At 35.4% G+C, this 23,834-nt stretch overlaps 1 protein-coding gene and 1 long non-coding RNA gene across 6 annotated transcripts in view; one reads left to right on the top strand and one right to left on the bottom strand.

Annotated features, from left to right (window-relative positions):
* LOC141572938 (uncharacterized) overlaps positions 1–19,811 on the top strand; it is an 82,784-nt gene extending 62,973 nt beyond the window's left edge. Inside the window, exons 2-3 of the long non-coding RNA XR_012498510.1 lie at positions 5,826–5,869; positions 16,642–19,811. This is a non-coding gene — a long non-coding RNA (uncharacterized LOC141572938). The remainder of the gene's footprint in view (positions 1–5,825; positions 5,870–16,641) is intronic.
* The window catches only part of MYPN (myopalladin), a 111,409-nt gene that overhangs the window by 85,705 nt on the left and 1,870 nt on the right, over positions 1–23,834 (bottom strand). The window contains exon 1 of one of the 5 annotated variants that reach the window (XM_074339511.1): positions 8,969–9,030. The exons of 2 other annotated variants lie outside the window; for them this stretch is intronic. The gene's annotated coding sequence lies outside the window, so the exon portion shown is untranslated. Of the gene's footprint in view, positions 1–5,811; positions 6,565–8,968; positions 9,031–23,834 lie in introns of those variants that run through there. 2 more of the 5 variants (XM_074339509.1, XM_019731758.2) reach the window with 2 other exon arrangements.

Genomic DNA, 23,834 nt, shown 5'->3' with positions numbered 1-23,834 from the left:
AGACCATGGTAGCCTGGATCAATGAGTGGTTATCAGTGGGAAATGGTGAGAAAATGGTCAGATTCGAGATACCTTTTGAAAGTATAGCCAGTATGATTTGCTGATGGGTTGAAAGTGGGATATGAGAGAAAGCAGAATCAAGGGTGGTTTCAATATTTATGGCTTGAGCACCTAGGTGAGTGGAGGAAAGATTTGCTGAGATGAGTCAGGAGTAGGTTTCAGGAAAGGAAATTAAGAATTCTCTTGGACATTTATCTGGGGTGTTCAGAGTGACACTGAACTTTTGTTTCCTCATTTTTGCTTCTTACAAAATGGAAACTTAGATTTTTATGCCCCTTTCAAAATACAAATGAGTAATTGTCCTTAAAAACAGATCATGGTTTTGGTGAAATCATCCTAGGTTGGAAATGAAACAATTAATGTGGCAAAATAATCAAGATAGACTTTAGGAAATCATGTAAACTAATTTGGGCACATGGAAAACTTATTGAGTGTTCTTTACTTTGCTAAATATCTCTGTTTTTCCCCTAGGATTTTTCCTGAAAAGAGGATCTTCCCTAAAAAATTGCTAAAAATGTAAGAGTCTGGTTCATAAAACAAAACTTGATTCTGATACCTTTGGGCATACAGTCAGTCATGTGCCATATAATGACATTTTGGTCAATAACTGTATATGCAATGGTGGTCCAATAAGATTATAATGGAGCCGAAACATTCCTATCAACTAGTGATGACATTGCTGTCATAATGTTTTAAAGTCCTGGTGTAAAGCATTAGCTTTTTTGTGCCTTCTCAGCCTATGGATAGCAGTGTTGTCAACTGGAAATGCCTGGGGACTCACCTGGGCCCCTGAGCTTCCCCACGTACCTCCCCTTTCTAAACCAATATGACAACTGGACCAGACCCTTGTAGTCCTTGTTATGATACAAGACACCCTTCATCAATTACCACTAGGAAATTTTGGGGAAGGAAAAAAAAAGAGTTTATTACTTACAAGCCCTGGAGCTTACTAAGTATGCCAGGGAGCACATAGTGGGGTAACATGGCAGAATGAGAGTGAGCAAAAGACTGAGGTTCTGCTTTTACTGGAATTGAGGTTGGGGGGCTAGGATTTTGCAGGCTCACTCTTTATTGGTGAATTTAAAACATAAGAGCCATAATTTAAAACATGAGAAGAAAAACAAACAAACAGGTAGCCCAAATGGTCAATTACCAAAATCAACCGAGATCTCTAAAACAAAGGCACCTCAGTGAGGGGAGGTGACCTGACTCTATCTAGTCTTGAGGTTGGCAATGCGTTTATTCTAGATAGCCTTAGTTGAAGTAGATGCCTGAGCAATCAAAGCTCTTCAGGCACTTGAATTACGAAAAGAAAAACCAACTATCAGGGCTCACACACTACAATTACTCTTGTGTTTGTGGTGATGCTGGTGTTAAACCTACTGTGCTGCCAGTCATATAAAGGATAGCACATACAACTATGTAGAAGGCTAGCACACCCAGGTTCGTGTAAGTGCTCTCTGTGATGTTGGCACAAGGATGAAATTGCCTAACTATGCATTTCTCAGACCGTATCCCTGTTAAGTGGCACATGACTGTATTTTTCAATTCATATTAAGTCAGCACGACTCTTCTGTAGGTTCTAAGACCTTGTTGGAAATAACATATGATATCATATTTTGATTATAATATGATATTTAAATTGGGGCATTGGCTGGAGAATTGGCAAAACCTACTATGAAGTAAATTGGATGCAAACAAATACTGATGTTTTCTGGCTATCTAGTATCCTTAGATATTTTTTTTTATCCTTAGATATTTAAATGAGAAAACAAATCTGGTTAGGTCAACACAAAAGTAGCTTAATATTTAATTACTTTTCTGGAGAGATGGAATAGGAAAAGATAGATCTATAAGTCACTTACCTCTAAACTGAGGATGAACAGAACTACCCTACTTACTTCATAGGTTTGTTTGTGAAATCACTTTAAAAATGTAGAACACTACACAAATTTAAGGTAATCTTTTCTGCTGATGTGTAATTGTTATACCTAGGATGTTCTTTAGGGGAAGAATAATCGACAAAATTAGACTTTGCTCCCTCTCTTTAGTGCTGGTATTGACCTTCGTGTCTTGCCTTTTATACCCTATGATGTCACATAAGAGAAGTATTTAAATCAGTTCTTTTGGAGAAACTTGCTGGGCCAAGAACCAAATCCCGTTACGTAGGGACTAGTCCTGGAGTGTTGGATACAGATCACCTTTTTAAAATTTGACTGCGGGTGGGATGTACTTTGAAATAAATCTTTCTTCATTGTTATAATACCGATCCCCATTCTATTTCTATTTCCAGTCTATGTTTGCTGTGAGTGGCATTAGTAATTTAATAAATTAGTATATATTGAATTATCAGAGCAAGAACCCGAGATATATGGAAATATGTCAGTAACAATATGGAAATAATGTAAGTCCATTATTTTAATTCCTCTTTCAGCTTGAAAGAAGGAAAACAGCAGATAAAAACAAATACAGACAAATGTATCCATTAGAAGAGATGATTGAAATAAAGAGACAGAGCAGAGGTGATACGTAGGAGAATTAGTAGAATCTGTTTAACTAGGAATATTCCTTAAAGGGCAGGGATTTTAAAAATTTTTAGAAGATTTTTAGATAATAGGTCAAAGGTGAGTAAGCCATTCTCTTATTATTGTTTTAATCAAATTGATAAAGGTAAGAAGGTAGGAAAGAAAGTAAAGATTTAGTTTGAGTGGTTGAGAAAGGAGATTGGCTACTATGAAACAGACTATGTATGTTTTCATATACAGAAGAAGATAACCGTGTAGGAAATCACTAGTGTAAATGATATTGAAGCCAGAGCCCAAAGTTAGTATTTAAGCGGAAAGATAGCAAAGAAGTAAAAGTAAATTCTGTGACCCATAGAAAGGTTAATGGAAGACAAGCAAAAAGACTTCAGGAATCTGGGACCAAAAAAGTGTTTGGTGGTAGTCACAAAAATGACAGGTATGAGAGGTTTTATATCACTCTCAAGATCTCACCATTCATGATAAACTTAGATGTTATATAGGAAATCCCAAGTAAGAAATCTTTGTCAACCCCCATGAACTCAATGATTCATTTTAAATAAGAAAAAATATTTAATATTTTCATCCTTCCTCAGTCCCTTAATATTTGGGTCATTTTTTTTTTGGTGACTAAGGATTTGAAAAGATAACTTCCTTAATTAAATTAACATAATACATTTTCTTTCTTTTTTTTTTTTTTCATAATGCATTTTCCAGATTGGGAGAGGAGCCAGTGTCCCAAAGAGGATCAGGATCTCAAGATCTAGTTCTAGTTCAAGCAGTTGATGGGAAAGCTCTGCGGGCCCCTCCTAGAGTGCGGAGTGCAAGTAGGGGTCTATTTAGCATGTAGCCTGCAGAGAGCTTGTAAAGGTGACTCTGATTGTACATGAGCTCTAAGGACACTTTAGTGACAGCAGGTATTGTCACACCAACATTTGTGCCCACCAAAAATGTATCTGCTCAAAACAGTTTCTTAAATTTCTAAACAGAGCATTCTATCTTTACTTGGGTTGTTCTCTTCAGGCAAAAATGCAATGCTTCTAGTAGTTTTAAAAGCTCTTCGTTTCAAATATATGGTGATTGAAGGAGAACTGACTCTGGGTGGTGACCATACAATGTAATATATAGATGATGTATTACAGAATTGCACACCTGAAACCTGTGTAACTTTACTAATTATCACCCCAATAAATTTTAATTTAAAAAAAAAGCTCCTTGTTAACTATGAAACACCATAGAAATGTAAGAAAATATCTCCGTGGTACTTGATTTTTGTTTATCTCTTAGGAGAGGGAATTAGTTAAGAAAACCTTTTCACTTTCTTGTCTGGTTATAGGCAATAATATCTTGAGCCAAGTAATGCCTTTGTCAAATCTCAATGTCAATGAAGGAAACTAATTATTCTTGGGTTAGCAATATTATTCATCTTACATTTTCAGGTTAGTGAGCTGAGTTCATTACTCCTTTTACATATAGGAGTTAACTGTTGAAAATTTTAAATTTAAAAACTCTCACCTTTCTATATATTAACCTTAGTTCATTAAAGACCTTTCACAATAAAATCTGACTTACCTGCTGTCTCATTTCTTCAAAAGTAATCTGAAAAACCACCTCTATCAATTCCAAAACCCTGCATGGATGATAACTCATTCAGTTTCTTGTGTCCATGAATTACAGTTCTGAGTCTATTCCACTGAATGTGTGTCTTTGTAAGCCGATTGTAATAGAAACATGCACTTGAGTCTGTGTTCTAAATTATACGGAATATTGGGGTTTTAACACATTATTATGAGTCCCAGTAGCATTAGGCATATTCTGCAAGTGGGAATTGAGACAAACTTCCAGAATTTGGATAGTGTCCAGCTGTTTGTTTCATAGTCCATTATTATAAGATTCTGTGATGTTTATAATTTTGTCTCGATAGAGTAAGTATAGTGTATATATATTTCAAATTTCCTGGGCTGGTCTTGATGTTAAATATTTTGCTTGTTGTTAAATCATGTGTCAGACAGCATATCTTAATTTTTGTTTAAAAATATGTTTGTTATAGCTATAGACATTCTAAATTTCCTAGAAAAGTATCATGGATTTTATGTGAACTTAAGAGTTATTATTAAGGAAAGACTAAAAATTTATGACAAAAACTTTTTTTTTCTTTTTAAGGGGGAGTGCAGCTCACAGTGGCCCATGTGGGGATCGAACGGGCAACCTTGGTGTTATTAGCACCCCGCTCTCACCAACTGAGCTAATCGGCCACCCCAAGTTATGACAGATTTTTAATTTAGAGCTTGTAGAATTCATTTCATCATTACCAATGTGAAAGTAATTGAATTATAATAATTTTAGAGAAAGAAACGAGGGTAGCTGTTTTGTTTCTTTCACACTGATTGATGCTAGCATCTTTAACATGTATGAGTAAAAATCTTTTGATAAGATAAAATTTCGCAGCATCATTACTGTAATGTTCATTTTTGGGGACTAGAAATACAGATTAACCTAGGTTCTCTTTTTCTTTGCTTATACAGTTTTTAAAATATAATTCAGGATGTGCATTTAATTACTGCTAATAGTGCAATGTATCAGTCCAAACATTTGCCACTAACTGTCAAGTGTCTTTCTGATGTAGTTGAAAAGGGAGAGAGAGACAGAGAGAGGGGGGGAGAGAGAGAGAGAGAGAGAGAGAGAGAGAGAGAGAGAAAGGAGAAAGAAAGAGCAATGTCCTTTGAGCAAGACTTTCTGCAGCTGTTGTGTACATTAATCCAGGGAGCAGATCTCCCAATACTAAATATAGCGAGCGTATCCTCTTACATGATAAAAAAATTTTAAATGAAAGTCTTTCACTATGGAGTCATATTATTTTAGATTTGATTTCCTTTAAAAAGGAAATAGGCATCGCATACATATTTTCTACACAAACACCATTATTTTAATAAATTAATGTGTGGAAAATGCCAATGGTACACGCAGCAGGTCGTGACTTCCTCTCTTGAGCTATTTTTCCTTAAGACCCGGGTGGACTGTGATTTCTGTGAATCTCATCAATCCCCTCCAAAACCTTTACATGGAGAAAACTGTATTTTCCCCATGATTTTGTGTCCCATTATACATAATTAGAAAGTTATCCTAGGTTTTACTCTAAACAACAGTAATTAGGTCTCTGAAATATCCCCTTTCCCATTGTCAGTGCCTATTATCAAAACACACTTGAGAACTTAAATCTGAATATTACCTTTCTTTTTTCAGTTGACTCAGATGAGGATGTCCAACCCAGGCACTCCACTGTGATGGTAATTATCCAAGGAGAACTTTTAGATGAAAGCACAGGAGAAAAAGAAAATTCTTCACGCCCTTGGAAATAGAAAGTTGCCGTCCATAGAGAGTGAGGAGTTAACCTTAGTTTCAGTGAAGATGGCTGTAAGAAGCTGGACAACCTGTCACCACCGGAGCCAGAGCATTTGTCAGCTCACAGGTCCCAAGTTATTTTGAGCTGTATAAACCATGTGCCTGTCAAACATTCCACCTGATTGGACAGGAGAAAACTGAGCAAAGGGATTCCACAACAGTACAGCACCTATGGGTGGTGGGGGTCAATTAGTTTTTCTACTTATAGAATTTCTCTTCCAGCTAGACAGCCAAGTTGTTTATTGATTTATGTTCGAAATTAACACTGAATTCATCATACCACACTTTATCTGTCAAAGAAAATGACATTATGTTTGAAATACTATATCAAACTTCTTAATTTTTAAAGGCCTTATTTTAATTAATGGGAAATTTACTTTCATTTCATCGCTGATACATTTGAGGAAATTTGGCCATGAAAATGAATGAGGCAATATGAAGCTGAGAGTTTTTGAACTGTTTGTCCAAAGGCTGAGCAAAAGCAGAAAAGATAACTAACGTTAAAAGTTGTTCATTAGAGAGCACAGAAAAGATGGACAGGAAAAATCCAGTTACAAATTAGTTTGAACAAACTTCTTCAGGAAAAAACTAATCATACTCGTATACTATTTAAAAGTCAAAATTACTATAGAACATAATATATTACAACTCCTATTCATGTGTTAGTACCTGGAATAACTTTTTTGTATATTATTCTATGCTAGATGTCTTCTTTCACAAGCACTACCAATCAATAAAAAAAAAAGAATCCTTAACCAAGCCAACATCTGCCCAAAAACATACTTTGTTAAAGTATAGGTTCTTTGATATTTTCGTACATTTTTCAGAATATGAATTTGAAAAGAAAAAGTTAATACCATGGTTTAGTACAGATTAAGAATGCTATAGCATCATCAATCTTGGTAGAAGCCTGGGTTTTGAAAATTCAGATAAATGCCATTGGTTATTTTTTAAAAGGATCATTCTTCGATTGGATAGCATGAAATACATTGGTTTAAATCTAGCTTTCTGAATTAAATCACACAACTGCTTGTAGGAGTCTTTCCATTCATTCATTCAACAAATATTTACCTAATGTCTATCATGTACCAGGTACAGGGTATAATGTAATGCACAAATCTACCAAAGTTCCTGACCTCACGGAATTTATTAAGAGATCTGTTTACCTATTCAGTCATCTTGAGATTACCTGTAGGATATTGAATAGGTATAAAATTTCTTTGTTTGTTGTCATCACATCAAAGGTTTCACTACATCTGTTATTATGGAGCTTTTACTTACACATGCAAAATGAAAAGAAAATTGAGGAAAAATTTTAAATAATCCAGGTCAAAAGAACTATTACTGAGAAGGGAAAAGGGTAGAAGAACTGAATTATATAGATAGGTTATTTTCATTACCATAATAATCCAGATCATCAATGTACAGGTTCATTTGCTCTCTTATCTAATCCTGTACTGGTGTTTACCTCAGGAGTACTTAACTGTGTTTCTGCATTTTCAGTTTATGTAGATGTTCCAACCATTTCTTTATACTTAAAGAGAGGATCTTCCCCCACTATCCCACTCACATCTGGATGCATAATTAATATAAGTGCTGCTAGGTCTTATGTGGGCACATTGGAAAGTGGAACCTTTATTTCAGGTAGCAATTTGATTTTCCAAAGGGAAGTGCTTACACACACTCTAAGTGAACATATTTCTACTTCCCTGCAAACTGTGCCATGATAAACCTGGTATCCCACCTTTCACCCAAGTATAGAATAGTACTGAGGTGGGAGGAGACCATACTGAAAGATAAAATAGAGTTGGTTGGGCAGTGGAATTAGGAATTAATAGGAATAATTAAATTAGGCTTAAAATGCAAAAACGAGTTATAGAAGAAAGAGCCAAAGAATTTCTGAATAGCAGTAATCTTTCTCTTCTCATTTACTGTAACACTTTATATGCAGATGGTGTACAGAATTTTTCGAGCTCTTTGGAAAAATATTTTAAATAAATAGTATTCAGCAACTATGGACACCTTGCTTACAATACATCAAACTCGTATTCTAGCTTTTAGATTTTTAAAATTAGTTTCTGCTTCTAGGTAAAGAAGCCCCTACCCTGCATATCATCAGTGTTAATTGTATAAACATTATATCACAAACCTACTAGTTCAGATTTTACCAGAGTTCACTCGTACAAAGAATAATTTTTAAAACTTTAAAAAAAATCCAACATAGTTAAAAACAAATTTCACAGTGACAAATAAAAGGTTACATGTCTTAAGCCTTCCCCATAAAGTTGAGTGTCCCATCCAACACTTGTGTTTATTGTGGTTTGAACATGATCCTGTGCTTGCCTTCAGCTGTTTTCTTAATTCAGTCACTCAGCTACAGAAACAATTTACTCACATTGGGATGATCCACAGGAATGTCAAGGAATCGGGAAGTTCTATTGACAGAGGAAGTCTTCACTTGGAGGATAGGGATGCGAGCATTTCTGTACTAGTGGATTTATATAGAATTTTTGTATTTGCTATTTCCCATATTGCTATAGATTCTAATTCTTTAAAAGAAATCACTCACATAAACCAAAGCTTCAGTATGTTTTGCTTAAAGTTCATAGATTTATATTGACGTACCCCTCTCCAGTATCAGGTGAAAAAAAAACACACCCCTCTGTCTTATTTTTAAAAAACAGAGTCATATATGTGTTTTCTAATACACCAGAAACAAGTTCATGACCATCCAAAACAATACATGCACAATGGATTATAGAGGGTCTTATACAAACCCAATGACACAATTAAATTGAGAAATACAATTAAATACTAAAAAAAATTTCATCTAAATGGTATTGAAACGCTTGCCTAAAACTAAAAACATTAAAAAAAGAGGACTTTAAAACCTATTTAGTTTTTTAAAAATAAAAGCATTTTTAAAAACTACCAACAGAATACCTATTTTCAAACATTATCCTGAAAAATCAGCGTGTGGTTACCTGTCTGAGGAGAAGCACCATTCCCATATCAATCAACCAGGGTCATCCAAAGCCCAAATCTCACTGCCTAACTTGTGTCAGCCACAAAAGTAGCATGAAGGAAATGTGACACTGCTCCGCCAGAGTAATGAAGAGTATTTACAGCGTTTCATGGCAGATCCAGGGACAGTCATTTAGAACAGATTGCTCTTTCAGATCAACTTTAATAACTCAGTCTGCACGCTGTTCTTAGCCTAGAAGGATAGTGGGGGTGGATAATGACGAAGATGACTAAGGAAACAGACTTTCTTGATCTCTCTTTAGACCAGATGAAAAGGATAATGGTGATGAAATTTAAAAAAATAAAGCATACGAAATGCACAAAATATCCATACACAGGATGCAGGTGACGTGTAAATACCTCTATTTGATAGAAAACTGAGAATATGGTAAACATATTTATGAAAGTAAATATGGAAAAACAATAAATTATTAGAATACTAATGTTTGCTCCCCCAATTTTAGGGTATCGAGATGAAAGCTTTACTATGTAATTTCTGTGAAAACACTTTACTTGTGTTTTTGATATGTAGCACATATCAAATGTACACTTTGTAGAAAGTATTATTTCCAAGAAGAAAATATATTCCTAGAATTTTTTAAAAGAGCCTCCTGTGAGTATCATTAAGTTACTGAAGATGTCCAAAGCAATTAATATCAAGTATGTACTCCTGAAGGTGTACAGTTGATTCCCACTTCTCACCACGTTAATAAATGATTATATTAACACGATATCACTATATCATCTCAGTAGAAATAAAGTAGGAGTCCTTATGTGCTAGGTACTATGCTAAGCTCTTTGTGTACATTGTGCTTTATTTTATGTATCCGTTCAACAATCTATGAAGTAACTAATGTTATAATTCTCATTTTACAGATGAGACCCTGGGGCTTAGAAGGAGGTTAAAAATTTGCCCAAGGTCACACAATAACTAAGTGATTGAGCCGGGATTAAATCTAAGGCTAACTCTAAATCTGTGCTCATAACCACTGCAAATATTTCAATGTTTACATTTCTAAGGTATTAGTGGCAAAAAAAAGGAAGGGTAAAAACAAACATAAAATATACTCTCTCTCTTTTAATGTTTTAATGTAGAATTTTAAGTTTATAGTTTTTCTGACTGAAACCAACCTTGAAATTCTTTTGTGTGTCTAAACAAACAAACAAACAAACAAACAAACAAAAACCAAGAGAAAATACAGAAGGAAAAAAAGCGAAATGCTTTCAGATACACTTTATCTGCAATATTTCAGCTGAGAACATGAATTGATGTGTAGACTGAAGCACTAGGCTGAAAGGTAGGGCATTGGAAGGCAGTCTGAATGCTTGACAGATCTATTTTTTTGTTTCTATTTATGCAGAGAGAGAGAATTTAAGAGCTTTTTTCTTTTGAAAGTAAATTTCAATGTGTTGGTGTTATTTTTCAACACATCAACACAGGTCAATAATTGGTTTTTAAGTTAGGGGCAGAAAAATAATTGGCATAGTCTCTCTTCATAACCTTAGTGCTAAATATCTTAAATGCCAGTATGCCAGGCTCTGGGTGATTCCACTCAGATTCTATTTTAGGGCAGCATGACATCTCAAAAAGGTGAAAACAAAGTTCAGTGTTCTTACGCATGATTCAAATAATCACACTAGCATTAATGATGTGAAGAAAGGGAAATTAACATTTTTTTCCAGTGTACTGTAAATGGGGCGTACCCTCACTTATCTCTTATTTACTATTCAAAGCAACTCTGCAAGGTATTGTTATCTGCATATTAGAAGGAGGAAACTAAGGCTTAAAGAAGTTTAGCTTGCTCTAAGTTACTTAACCAGTGAGCTGCACAGCTGGGTAAATTCAAACCTAGGTCTTTTAATTTAAAATGTATTGTCTTTTCATTGCCCCCCACTGCCTTCTCATGAAGAATAATTATGCAAGTTAGTTCAAAAAACAAAAATCGCCCAGAGGAGGAAATTCATTATTTTCATAAGTAGAGTGCAAAGGGTTATTAAAGCTATTACTTTGCTTTTCGGGACTTGGTGTTATTTAACAGAAGCAAGAAGAGAGCAGAAAAATAGCATATGACTAAGTCTAGGCCTATTTTCACAAAGAAGGCCCAATAGAATTAGTTGACTGAAATAGCAAGGGCTGATACACATTTCTGAAAAATTGCCATTTCACTACATGAAATTAGTAAATGTTGAATGGGAGCAACGTGTCGCCAAGGAAGGAAGAGTACAGAGGATGAGCTTGGAGAATATAAACCATGGCATATTCAAAAGCAATTTGTATTTTGTATCCCTAGCCAAGTTCACATTTTTATTTGCATATGGATCTATCCATTTGGTGTTTTCTTGCTCTAGCAAACTTCCTATCACATAAAGGCAGCATACCTTAATGTGGGAAAACCTGGAAAACCTTTTTTGTTTTGCCTTTTCATTCATTCTGTTTATCACACAATTCATTACTCCTCATTCCAAATTGAGAATGGATTAGGTAAAATCTAGTCTAAACAAAGTCTCGTGTTAATACCTTAGAGATCTTCTCATTTCATCTTCCAGCCTAGACGATAAACTTTAACTACAAATGTGGGTGACAATGTCAATAAAAGGGATAAGGAAATAGACAATGTCACAGAGAAGTTAAACACAAAAATTTACCACAATGTAAACTGAGCTGGGGATAAATCTATTTGTAGACAGGCTACTGGCCTGATAATTTTGTTAAGATTTCAACAAAAAAGAAAAGCCTTGGTATAATCAGAAATGTGATCATCCCAAACCCATAAAATATAAAGAACATTTCTCGTCTTACCTGCCATTCTACACAAATGCTTGTCTCCAACCTCAAAGTTTTACCAATATTTCCTCCTTTACTTTATTTTTCTTCCTTGCCTTTGTTCAATTACTATGTACTATATACTATATACAATTGCTAATGTCACAACAAGTGGTTGTAACATTACTTATTTTGCTGATTTAAACTAATTTTTCATTTATGTGTTTATCCTTTACCTATTTAATTAAATCAACTCTTTGAGAATCAGAGCCATTAAAAATTTTTTTCTATAGGCTACACAGTTCTAACCTGAAGGCATGGCACAAAGTAGGCACTTAATAAGTATTTGTCCATGGCATGCCATAAAAATGATACTATGTTGATTGTTGAGTTCTAAATTATTCACTGAATTCAACAAATATTTACTGAACACTTATTGTGTGCCAGAAAAGAGCAAATGACCTAAACTCTCAGCAACATTAACTAATTTAATTGTAATTAATGTTTTTGATATTAGTTAAACATGGAAATACTATTAAGAATCGATTCAAATGAGGAAGGGAGCTGAAAATGATTGGGGATGTTTATTGTGTACAAATCACCCAGTAAAGAGCTGTAAGCGCTTTGGCTCAGTGGATGCTCACAATTCCTGAGATAATTGCAATGAGGGACCCTTGCTTTTGGAAAAAGCTTGGGGCTACTTAAAGTACCCACCTTACCCAAAAGTTGTTCCATAGGTGCTCTATAAGAGGCACTTTTATATGTATTTTATCCTTCTGAGCTAGCTTACTACTATTTTTTCTGTCCACCTTTGCTCAACCTTTGTTTTATATTCGGTTCTTGTTTTTTGTCTACCTCATAAAATCAGACTCTTTTTTGCTTCCATAGATTCCTTCTCATGAATTTTGAACTTCAGGACCCTACTGTCCATAGCTGAGGGGCAGTTCTGTCCACTCTCACGCTCTGGTTTTTGGAATTCCAGCTCAAGTCACAGACTGGGCTCCCTGTTATCCTAGAAATAAAAAGTACCTAAAACACACATGACATCCTTCTGTTTTGATCAAGATTTCAACTGTTTGGGACTGACTCCAGATTGAACTTTCTGAAAGACAGACAAGCCAGAATGAATTACTTAGCTCACTGAGTGACCATAGCTGATCCAGCCCAGTGTCCAAACGAACCAAGCTCTGTTGATCATATTTAGTATATAATGTAATACAACAACCCATGAAATATGGGTCATTACCCCATTTTATGGAGGTTGAAACTGAAAAAATTATATGCCATTGTGATTTTCACAAATTCAGGGATCTGAAAAAGTCTCAGGAAGTACATCTTGAGATTGTCCAAGGTATACTATATTATTATCCTCTTTTTATAGAGGAGTCACACCCAGGTCGACATGACACCAAAGCCCAAGCTCTTCTCTATTACACCACACCACCATTCAGAGGCATCCATGCTTGTTAGTAATGCATTTAGGAAAAAAACAACAACCCATCAACACTCAGAAGATGTAGAGTAAAAAGAAGGAGAACTCTAGTGATGTTGGGATTATGATGCGTTAGTGACTTCCTCCAAAGTCCTTCCAAGTCCTTAGAAATGTGGATGATTTACTATCTCTGACTGGTCAAAGAAACAAGTTAAAGAAACTGAAGGAACAATAAATAAATAATTCTCTCTGTGCATGTCTATCTACAAGTTACTAGACATAGTGAAATTAGGCATGAGACACCATGTGGTTACTATATTTCAGATAGACATTTAGCATTTCATCATTTTGGAGTTACTTATAGTCACATATTGGTTATTATGTTCTAATGAAAGACAACAACAAAAGCAGAACAACACTATTGCCCTTGAAGTTGGTTTTTATTATGATTATTTTGTATGTGGGACAATTAAGTACTAGAATGGCCATGCTACATGTAAATGTAAATCAGCAGTAAAACCCAGATTGCATTTTCATTATTGTAACATTATTAAGTTTACATTATATTATTAGCTTAGCTTAAAAAGAGCTATTTTGGGGGATACCTTTGTTAGCAAAACTGGAGCAATAAATACGTGCCAAATGAGACTGACAACAAACTTTGAGTAACTTAGTATAGAAGGCAACTAAAGGAAACTGAAAAATGATCATAGATTATTTTTTATTTTTAGCTGGTAATTATAGCAAATAATATTTACTAAACCTTAAAAAACTATTGTGAGAATCAGATTAATTTATTTTCTTCATTAAAATGATCTAATTACTCATGAACTTTATTTTAAAGATCATTTATCTCAGTGTACTAAATACTTCCTCCTGAGTTACTATGGGAAATCTTCATAAAATAAAGGTGCAGATTTTCAAAATTATTCTTATCTGCTTTCTAATTTTGCATGAATAGTAGATGGAAGGAATTCAATTACGTATGTTAACAGAAAAAGAGGCAGTTATAGACTGCCTATTTGGTGATCATTCACTGTCTTTGTTTTGGGATGGAGTGGTTGGCAGGGTTTTATTTTATTTGATTCTCTTTTCTCTATTAATTTAGAAAGATAAGGTCAGAGAATGTTTCCACTTGTTGTAACATTAGTAATTGTACGTAGTATATAGTACATAGTAACTGAACAAAGGCAAGGAAGAAAAATAAAGGAGGAAATATTGGTAAAACTTTGGGGTGGGAGACAAGCATTTGTGTAGAATGGCAGGTAAGATGAGAAAGGTTGTTTATATTTTATATGTTTGGGATGATCACATTTCTGATTATACCAAGGCTTTTCTTTTTTGTTGAAATCTTAACAAAATTATCAGGCCAGTGGCCTGTCTACAAGTTCAAGTAATGTTTAGCTCAAACAACAAAAAAATGATGACATAAGAACCATTGTAAAATCAAGATCTTCAAGTACCTTACGCTCAGAATGATGATGCACATGAATCAAATTTAAGAAAGATACATCACCTCTTTCAGAAATAATAATAACTAGTACAGGAAGATGAACAATTTTAAAGTTGAGAGATTGATGTTTACCCTGTTTGATTGATGTGTACCCTATTTGGTTTGAACACAATTTTAAAAATATGTATCAGTGGTATAGTAAGCTGGTAAAAGAAGAAATGAAATAGATGCTATAATTAGGCAGAGAATAATTGTATTTAGAGCTGGATTCCAACTCCATCACTTATTATCTGCAAAGCCTTAGGCAAATTATTTAATCTTTGTGTCTCAGTTTCCTCATCTCTAAAAAAAATAGGGGAAATAATGGTACCTACCTCAAAAGATTGCTGAGACAATTTAGTACTGTTAGAACAACAGCTGGTTCGTAGTGAGTGGCCAATAAATGTTAACCACCATTATTATTATACATTATTATTATAAAAAGATATATTTTAAGTAAACATCTTTTAATCTGGCTTTGTGAAGTCACAGGGAGTGAAGTATACACAGTTGCACTGAGCTGTAAACTCTAAAGAAAGGCCAAAGGCTGAATGAGCCACCTAGCCTGATGACTCAGACACAGCAGCAGTTCAAGTTTCCAGACTGATTCAGTCTTTGGCATCTAGCCTGACGCTGACAACAAGAACGCCAATTAGTGCCAAAGAGTGATGAGTTTTTGTAACATGGTGTGCTGTTCATTAGAGATTCAAATCAGATCAATTACATCTTGTATAGAACATGAATAGTGATCAACCAAGTTCAGATTCAAACCAGTGACAGAGAGGTAAATGTTTCATATCTAGTTACCATGCTCCTGAACCATCTGCTTCTGAATTCTATAAATTCTCAACTTACCTACTGCCAAGGGGCTAAACATAGCTAAAGGATTTAAATTATAATTTGATCTGACAACCAGGTATCAAACAAGTCTTCTTTAGCCAGATAAGTAGAGTGGTGACAAATATCAGAATAGTATATCCACTCTATGGTATGTGCTTTATGAGAAGAAAATGATAATTGAGGGTATTGGTAAACATCTTACTTCTCATCTGATCTAAGAAAGGATGTCAACATAAGACTGGTATAAAACTTAGGTAAACAGAACTATTGTTTAGGTTAAGTGATTTAGAGAGGAGAAATATAGGGAAGTGAGGGATATCTTAGTCTTTCCATGATATTGAATTGTCTAATAAATAATGTTCAAGGCATATAAACAGCATGTGCAATAAGATAAAGCAGAGTTAGATCTGCTAAATAAATGCTGCCAATGATAATGCTGATGAACTGGGGCAGATGTCAAATATGAAGAACAGTGATGTTTTAAATACTGTTATTTAAATGCTCTTATATATTAGCACTGTACTTGAAAAGTGTTTTTTTGATTTTTATTCGCTTTTTCTCATGAATCCTGTCTGCTTTAATACACATGTTTTACCAATGAGGAAACTGACATGCAAAAATAATAATTAGAGTCACACACCTCAATACAGCAGATTCTTGAATAATGTCATTTCATTCAATGTCTTTTCATGGCTTCCTTATGTTAATGAGAAAAAAAATAGATTGAAGTGGGGGGCACTGTCTGTGTGGAGTTTGTACATTCTCCCCATGTCTAGATGGGTTTTCTCCGGGACTCCAGTTTCCTCCTACATCCCAAAGATGTGAATGCGGGCTGAATTGGCATGTTTACATTGTCTGAGTCTGAGTGAGTGTGGGTGTGAGTGTGATGCATCCTGAGATGCAGAGCTGTCCTGTCCAGAGTGGGTGCCTGCCTTGCCATGCCCTCAGCTGCCAGGATGGGCTCTTACCACTTGCAACCCTGAACTGGAATAAGATGGTAGGAAAATAATTGTCTTACTTGTTTTTATTAATCTTTTTCAAATATATGTATAGCTCACATTTATTTCAATGTTTAACATTAGAAATGTTTTGGTTGTTTATTTAGAAACTTGGTGAAGATTTCCAGTCAAGATGGTGCAGTAGATAAATGCTGTGCTTGCATCCTCTCATGACCACATCAAAATTACAACTAAACTACAGAAAAACCATCATTGAGAATTTCCTGAAGTCTAGCTGAACAGAAGTCTTATAACTAAGGATGTACAGAAGAAGCCATGTTGAGATTGATAGGATGGGTAGAGATGTGGAACAAGCTGGTTCCCACATCAATGTGTGGCAGTAAAATATTAGGAGGGTGCGGCCAGATGGCTCAGTTGGGTAGAGAGAAAGCTCTTAACAACAGGGTTGCCAGTTCGATTCCCACACGGGCCAGTGAACTGCGCCCTCCACAACTAGATTGAAGACAACGAGCTGCCACTGAGCTGCCGATGGGGCGGCCGGATGGCTCAGTTGGTTAGAGTGCAAGCTCTTAACAACAAGGTTGCTGGTTCAATTCCTGCATGGGATGGTGGGCTGTGCCCCCTGCAACTAAAATTGAAAATGGCAACTGGACTTGGAGCTAAGCTGTGCCCTCCACAACTAGGTCGAAGGACAACTTGACTTGGAGCTGATGGGCCTTGGAAAAACACACTGTTCCCCAATAAAATAAAAAAAAGAGGGCAGTCTTAGCACAGAAGTCCCCCCTGATGAGCGAGGGGTCCCAGTCCTACACCAGAGTCCCAGCCCAGGGTTCTAGCACCAGGAAGAGAAGTCTGGCTGTGAAAACCAAAGGAGATTATGGCAGAGTGAGGTGGAAGGGGCTGGAGTCCCAGGCGTTCCTCTTAATAGGCCTATGCATGGACTTACTGACAGACTGACTCGCTCTGAGTTCCAGTGCTGGGGAAGCAGCTTGAAAGGTGCAAGGGACATATGGGGAAGAACTGAACCATCTGGCTCAGGGCAAAGGCTGGAGAGGCAGCTTTCATCCAGACAGAAGTGCTGGTAGAAGCCATTGTTTCTTTGTTGAGCTCTCCCTGACTCCCAGAGTGCAGATGAGAATGTTCATCCCACCCTGATGATTCCCTGAGACCCTGCCCCACCCAACTTGTGGGCTCATCCAAGCTGCTTCCAGTGGCTTTTCCATACAAACAGCCTGTTTTGTCTCATGCTGTGGACTTTCCTAAAATTTCTCAAAGGTTCACAAACCCCAAACAAGCAGCATCTTGCCTCAGCGAGCCCCATATTACAAAAAATATAATAAAACCAGTATTACAAGAAACGTTAAGGGGACTTCTTTAAGAAGAAGAAGAAAAAAAATATGAAAAATAAAATGGCAATAACTACTTATCTATCAACAATTACTTTCAATGTAAATAGATTAAATGCTTCCAACAAAAGACACAGAGTAGCTGAATGGAAAAGAAAGCAAACTCCTTACATATGTTGCCTACAAGAGACTCATTTCAGATGGAAAGACATACGCAGGGGCGGCTCAGTTGGTTAGAGCATGAGCTCTGGGCAACAGGGCTGCCAGTTCGATTCCCACATGGGCTAGTGAGCTGCACCCTCTGCAATGAGAATGAAGTCAATGAGCTACCCCTGAGCTCCCAGGTGGCTAGATGGCTCAGTTGTTTGGAGCGCAGGCTCTCAACCACAAGGTTGCCGGTTTGACTCCCACAAGGGATGGTGGGCTATGCCCCCTGCAACTAACAATGACGACTGGATCTGAAGCTGAACTGCGCTCTCCACAACTAAGATTGAAAGGACAACTTGACTTGGATGGAGCTGATGAGTCATGGGAAAAACACACCACTGTTCCCCAATAAAAAAGTCCTGGAAATACACACTGTTTCCCAATAAAGTCTTGTTCCCCTTCCCCAATAAAATCATTAAAAAAAAAAAAAAGACATACACAGACTGAAAGCAAAGAAATGGAAAAAAAAATTCATGAAAATAGAAAGGAAAAAAAAAAAAAAAAGATGGGGTAGCAATACTTATACCGGACAAATAAACTTTAAAACAAAAGACTATGACATGAGACAAAGAAGGACCCAGTAATCCCATTTCTAGGTATTTATCCAAAGAAAACCAAAACACTATTTCAAAGGAACATGAGTATTCATATATTCATTGCAGCATTATTTTCAATAGCCAAAATATGGAGGCAACAGTGGTGTCCATCAATGGATTAATGGATAAAGAAGAGGTGGTAGATATGTTCAATAGAATATTGCCCAGCCACGAAAAAGAATGAAATCTTGCCACCTGCAACAAATGGATGTACCTAGAGGGTATTGACCTGAGTGGAATATCTGAAAGACAAATACCACATGATATCACTTATATGTGGAATCTGAAGAACAGAATGAAAAATCAAAACAGAAACAGACTCATAGATACAGAGAACATTTTGATAGTTGCCAGATGGGATGGAGATTGGGGAGATGGATGAAAAACATGAAGGGATTAAGAAGTACAAATTGGTAGTTACAAAATAGTCATGGGAATGTAAAGTATAGCATAAGGAATATAGTCAATAATATTGTAATAACTATGTATGGCATCAGATGGATACTAGATTTATTGGGGTTATTGCTTCATAAGTTATATAAATGTCTAATCACTATATTGTACAGTTGAAACTAATGTAATATTATATGTCAACTGTAATTGAAAAATTTAAAAAAAAATTAAAAAAAAAGAAGCTTGGTGATGATTTTGTTTCCAGAAATATGTCATAGGAACTTAAATTTTTATTTATATCAATTAGCCTGTGGTAAAATTGGTTTTGTTATTCATCATTTCACTTCAAGTCTCAGTTTCCTAGAACCTATCAACCACATTAAATGAGGACTTACTGTGTTAGAAAAACAATCTGAGTATTAAGAGTCATTATTTGCAGAGATCACTATTTTTTTTATCCTCAAATTATGGTGAATTGTGTCCACGTAAGTAAAATGATGATTTAGGAACTATTATAAGTATTAGTTGATTTGTATACATTATCATTTACCCATCTCTGAATCAAATTCATACCAAAAAAATGAGATGTCTTAGCATAACTCTGTTCTATTTTGATATTGTGTGTAATGGTCCTAATGAAAAATCTATTTCAAAATCTGGTCTCCAGGTAACCTATTCTTTTTTTTTTTAAAGTATTTATTTTTAATTGGGGTATAATATACATAAAATAAAATTTACCATGTTAACCATTTTTAAAAGTACAGTTCTGTGGTATTAAGTAAATTTATGTTGTGCAACAATCACTACCTTCTATCTCCAGACTTTTTTCATCTTGCAAAACTGAAACTCTTTACCTATTAAACAGTAATTCCCCATTCCACTTTACCCCAGATCCTGGTAACCACCATTCTACTTCTTGTCTCTATGAATATGACTACTTATAGTTTCAGGTTCCTATTATGAACATTCAAAAATGTTTTATGTTTTTAAAGACAGCTTAAGGGAAAATGCCTTAAATTGTCCATTTCTGATTAGTCCCTGAAGTAAAATTCTGTGAGGGTTCTGCCTTGAGGATATACATTAGGCTCATTCTGGGTACTCTGAGTTTGTAGAGTTGTGAAATGATTTGTACTTCAAATGGGAGACAAGGGCTTCCAGTCTGCAATGTGATTTGTGATGGGCTCTCCTACCTTGCCAGGACTCAGGATACTTCTGCAAACTATGGCAGGAAAGAGTTATCTGTATGTACTGCCTTTCATGTCTCAAATCCTATTTATTTATTTAATAAACCACCTATTTATTTTGTTTTCTTTGAAAGTTCTAAAGAGAAGGATCCAGTAAGATTATTTTAGGACAGCATAATTTATATACTGTGGGGGAACTTCTATTTGTGATAAAATACTGCTGGTTATATTTTTGTATCATGGTTTTGTCAAGAGTTCTAAACTATTTTATAATACTTGAGAGCAAATATAGTGAACCCCAGCAAGCGCAAAAGCACCAGTTTCTAACCTGTTTTTCTGAAAATAAGACCTAGTCAGACAATCAGCTCTAATGCGTCTTTTGGAGCAAATTAATATAAGACTGAGATTATATTATATTATATTATATTATATTATATTATATTATATTATATTATATTATATTATATTATATTATATATTATAGACCCGGTCTTATAGTAAAATGTGACCGGGTCTTACATTAATTTCTGCTCCAAAAGACGCATTAGAGCTGATTGTCCATCTAGGTCTTTTTCGGGGAAACACTGTAATTATTTCAAGTACAAGGATGCCTTTCCAACATTAAAAAATGTTGTGTATATCCCAAGTAATGATAAATATAATTTTTTATCCATTGATTTATAAAGTACATAATAACAAAAAGCAACCACTAATTTAATACCGTGTTTCCCCAAAAATAAGACCTAGCCAGACCATCAGCTCTAATGTGTCTTTTGGAGCAAAAATTAATATAAGACCGGGTCTTGTGTTATATTAAAATAAGACCTGGTATTATATTATATTTATTATATTATATTATATTATATTACATTACATTATATTATAAGATCCGGTCTTATATTAAAATGAGATCGGGTCTTATATTAATTTTTGCTCCAAATGAGGAGTTAAAGCTGATGTCCGGCTAGGTCTTATTTTTGGGGAAACATGGTACTTATTTCCAACAAATTCATGTTTTATTAATTGTAGCACTATCTAATAAATAATGTTTATCCTGTTTTAAGACAATTCTTGATGCACACATGGATTTGTGGACCCTTTACAATTTCTTCCTGGCCCTCCAGGAGTCTTGCTGACAAGTTGGAAATCACTGATCTAAGAAAAAAAGAACCTTCTAGACCCACCTATATGATCTTGAGCAAATCATTCCACATACTTTAGTTTTGTGTGTGTGTGTGTGTTTTTTTTTTTTAATTGGGGAATATTGGGGAAAAGTGTGTTTCTCCAGGGCCCATCGGCTCCAAGTTGTTGTCCTTCAATCTGGTTGTGGGGGGCGCAGCTCAGCTACAAGTCTAGTTGCCATTTTCAGTCTTTAATTGCAGGAGGCGCAGCCCACCATCCCATGTGGGAATTGAACCGGCAACCTTGTTGTTGAGAGCTGGCGCTCCAACCAACTGAGCCATCCTGCTGTCCAACCACATGCTTTAGTTAACTTACCTTTTCAGTTACTGAAAAATGAGAAAAATGGATTTTTTTTGCTTATTTCAGGAGTTTACAATTAGTATAAAAATAAAATAATATATAAAGCATTTAAAAATCTAAATGTGATTATAAAAAAAAGTTTTAAAAGTGATGTATAAATATGAAAGAATTTTATATTAGTGGAAACACACGGACACATCAGCAGAGTACCTTGAACACTGATAATTTAAAAAAATCAGCATAAAATGACTGAAGTATGTAAATTTAAGGACCTTAAGAAATGAACAACTAACATTGTGATCTACTTATGAGGATGTTTATAAAGAACTGTAAGTGATAGCAAAAAATTGGAAACGATAGGGGCCGGCCGGGTGGCTCAGTGCTCCTAACTCCGAAGGCTGCCGGTTCAATTCCCACATGGGCTAGTGGGCTCTCAACCACAAGGTTGCCAGTTCGACTCCTCGAGTCCTGCAAGGGATGGTGGACTCCGCCCCCTGCAACTAAGATTGAACACGGCACCTTCAGCTGAGCTGCCCCTGAGCTCCCTGATGGCTCAGTTGGTTGGTGTGTTCTCTCAACCACAAGGTTGCCAGTTCGACTCCTGTAAGGGGTGGTGGGCTGTGCCCCCTGCAACTAGCAACGGCAACTGGACCTGGAGCTGAGCTGCGCCCTCCACAACTAAAACTGAAAGGACAGCAACTTAACTTGGAAAAAAATCCTGGAAGTACACACTGTTCCCCAATAAAGTCCTGTTCCCCTTCCCCAATAAAAATCTTAAAAAAAAAAAATTGGAAACGATATACATTTTTTGACATGGAAAGATAATTATGATAAATAAAAATTTAAAAAGTCTCCAAAACAGTGTTTATAATATGACTATTTTGTCTATTTACTCATTTATAATTTATTTCTTAATTATAGTTGACATAGACCCTATTTTATTTTTTGAAATTCTGGAGTACAATATTCCAAAATGTTAAATGGTTATATCTAGGTAGTGGAATTATGGGAGATTTTCCTCTCATATTTCTTTTTTAGCTATACTTAAATTAAAAAAAACTCCTAATAAGAATGTATTATAGTTATAAAGATTAAAAAAAAATACTAAAAGTCTCCCCACAAACAAACAAATAAAAGCCTCAAGTACACCAGAAGGGAAAAAAAAGCAAAATTTGGCTATTTCATAATTGATGGTATCTAGCTATCAAATATAAATGTGTATAGGTAAATATAAATATGTGTATCTATATCTATACCTACATCTACATCTATATCTTCATTTGAGGAGGTATGTATTCAGAATGACAGGAAGGAAAGGAAACAAAGAAGAAAGAATCAGCAGTGTTCATTCACGAGAGCCATATTATCTGTTCTAGATTGTGGAGCTGGGAGCCCCACTCCAAGACTGCCAGATACTATGACCAATTACTTGCCTTCCTCTTATCCATGGTCATACAGCAACATTCTACCTTCAATTTAGTTTTTTGTAAATTTAAATAGATTTCCTTATAGAGAAAAATTATGTTGATAGGAGAACATGATAGTTGGTTTGTTCTAAAACCATCTTTCTCATTGTAAATAACAAAATTCTGGCTGCTATATTACTCTCTTGGGAGTTTGGTTAATGTAAGTGCTTTGCTAAAGGACTGGATCACTGGAAGAATGTTTGAAAAACAAATTAGGTTTCTGAGCTTGGACAGCTGAAGACCAGAGTGTGGAACCTGGTGATTTCATCAAGGTAATTACAAGCTGCAATATTTTATGAGTCAATCACTGGACTTCCCTAAGAAGCAATCCTATAATTCAATGAGTGACCTTTACCATGAAATAAGTATAAAGCAGGTATGTCTAAGAGACCTTGCCATAAACTATTCCACAGTATGAACAATGGGGATGGCATTTTAGCTATGATCCACCATATCTGGATCTGGAGTTGTAGATGAATTGAGGACCAAAGAAAGTAAGTCAGTTATCCAAGATTGCAGTTGATGTCAGCCTCAAACTTGACATTATAATTGGCACCTCCTAATGTAGCATATGAAACTGTTTTATACAGCCTTTATGAAATAATGACACAGCTATATAATGCACATATCCATGAGTAAATCTCCCTTCTCTGTTTTAATAAGCA

Source organism: Rhinolophus sinicus, linkage group LG07 (assembly GCF_036562045.2).
Source record: "Rhinolophus sinicus isolate RSC01 linkage group LG07, ASM3656204v1, whole genome shotgun sequence".
In the NCBI taxonomy this organism is placed as follows: Eukaryota; Metazoa; Chordata; class Mammalia; order Chiroptera; family Rhinolophidae; genus Rhinolophus; species Rhinolophus sinicus.
This window is presented reverse-complemented; position numbering and strand designations above follow the sequence as displayed.